The sequence below is a fragment of the Panicum virgatum genome, chromosome 6N, assembly GCF_016808335.1.
Source record: "Panicum virgatum strain AP13 chromosome 6N, P.virgatum_v5, whole genome shotgun sequence".
Classification (NCBI taxonomy): domain Eukaryota; kingdom Viridiplantae; phylum Streptophyta; class Magnoliopsida; order Poales; family Poaceae; genus Panicum; species Panicum virgatum.
Window position 1 is genome coordinate 41,901,316 of NC_053150.1, and position 2,281 is coordinate 41,903,596.

Genomic DNA, 2,281 nt, shown 5'->3' on the forward strand with positions numbered 1-2,281 from the left:
GCCGTTGTGCGACACCACTCCACGCCCGTCCGTTCAGCAACCCCATCTCGGCGCCCGTCGGTGGCGACAGCAGATCCCGTGCGCCGCCGGCGCGGGCGCTGCAGCCGGGGCAGCAAGTCTCGGCGTCTCGCTCTGGTCGTGCAAAAATTTTATCGTAAAAGTCCGCCCTAGGTCATTTTCTGAGCTGGCTTCGCCACTGATTTCCCTTGTTTACCTACACCTTACAGTGCCATGTAAACGAGTCCATGTTTGTGTGGTTACAATGCGAGTCCATGTTTGCATTTTCAAAGAGACGCCAAATATCAGTCAGATTATAAGAAAAACAAAGCTTGAGAGAATATCAAACGTTTGGTTTCTCAAGAGCAAGACAAGGTAACTGCAATCAATCATGATCACTATCATCTCTGGGACGATTGTCTCAGTCTGAAGTCTGATCTAGTTTTTCGTCTATCTTTCCACCTGGGAATCTTGACAACAATAGTACATTGTTTAGTCGTTCAAGAACTTAGCATGCGTAGCAAAGCTCAATCATGTCAAGATTATAGCTCATTGAAGCACTGACCATGTTCTATTGAATTCACGGGTCGCTGAATATTGATTGGATTGGGCGAATCTAGCTGCAATCCAGTGACCTGCTCGCGGCAACTGACGACCAGCAGGCACACGCATGCCGTCCTCTGCTCGTTTTGCCCCCTGATGGAAACAGAGGTGACGGAACAGAGGAATCAACTCTGGCACGAGACACGCATCATCCTTGTTCGTTAGCTGCAACCGCAAAAGTACTTCCCGCTGAGCACCCACGAGAGGGTCCTCGTCGATCGACCATGAGTAACGACAGGCAGTCACCGCGCACTGGGAGTGCGCTCACGCCGCCGCCGGTCAAGGACAGGTCGACCCCCAGCCCCCGCCGCCCCACTGGGAGTGTGGATTTATATCTTCAGAGAGACCGTGTGAATGCGTAAAAATCTGTCAGATTTGAAGAAATGGAACCTGAGGGAACATCAGTCAGTTGGTTTCGCTATACTGCAATAGCAAGATAAGGGCAACTTTTCGATCATGGTAGCTATCATCTCTGCGACGATTATCTTTGGTTAAAACTGCAAGTGTCAGTCGATTTTTTGTCCATCTTTCCTTCCACCTGAGACTTTTTACAGCATTAGCACATTTGCTTGTTCAAGAAATTCGCACCGTTACGATGCGTGGCAAAGCTAAATCGTGTCAAGATTAGTTCACTGAACCATTTTAATCTGACTCTTTTAAGAACAAAAAAAGAGCATAAGCTACCTGATTCAGTTGTTTACTTTACTTCCGTACAGTAGCCTGTAATATGCTTCTTGACACTCATTTTAATGAAGCAATACATGAAAAGACCACCTTGGAGTGTTCGGTAAATAAAAATGCACGAGAGATAAAGGAAGGGATAAGTCTATTTTACAACCTCGAACTAGTTAAGAAGTCTGTTTTTCAACCTCCTACTACGAAACCGGGTAACCTAGGCCCTCGAACTGGCAAAACCGTCCGAATCACCCCCTCGATCACTGTAGCAAGCTGTTTTGAGGGCGATTTTGCTACAGTAACATTTTCGAATTTCTGGAATTTCACACCTCTCTCAATTAAATAAAAAAGAAAGCATAGTTAATATTGTCTAAAAATCATGATATTTTTTTGGGAGGTAGATAAAAAGACAAGAAATTTATTTTGTCTAGATGTGATACATTAAACATAATGAAATTTGAATTATAAAATTTTAAAAATTGGTAGAATTCAAAATTTCTTGAATTTTTGGGTTAGCTAAACCTTTGATAAAAATGAAATAAAAATATGATAATTTATAATTTTTTATTTAGTTTAATAAGATATTTTTTATTGGCCCAAGTTTTTCTGAAAGTTTTTGAATTCCTTCGCAATGCTCAAATTTGAATCAAATTTGATTCCTCAAATTTTAATTTATGAATTTTCTATAGAACTTGGGCCAATAAAAAGTACCTAACTAAACTAAATAAAAAATTATGAATTATCATATTTTTAATGCATTTTTATAATAGGTTTAGCTGACCTAAAAATTCAAGGAATTTTGAATTCTACCTATATTTAAAATTTTATAATTCAAATTCCTTTATGTATATTGTAGCACATCTAGCCAAAATAGATTCCTTGTCTTTTGATCTACCTCCCAAAAAAATATCATGATTTTTAGATAATATTAACTATACTTTTTTTATTATTTAATTGAGAGAGGTGTGAATTCCAGAAATTCGGAAATTTTACTGTAGCAAAACCG

The 2,281-nt window shown here is 39.8% G+C and overlaps 1 long non-coding RNA gene across 1 annotated transcript; it reads right to left on the minus strand.

Annotated features, from left to right (window-relative positions):
• Positions 1-311: 311 nt before the first annotated feature.
• LOC120677377 lies at positions 312-1,484 on the minus strand. Its single transcript, XR_005676297.1, has 2 exons — positions 563-1,484; positions 312-467 (listed from the first exon to the last, which is right to left on the minus strand). It is a non-coding gene; the product is annotated as an uncharacterized LOC120677377 (long non-coding RNA).
• Between the last annotated feature and the right edge of the window lie 797 nt (positions 1,485-2,281).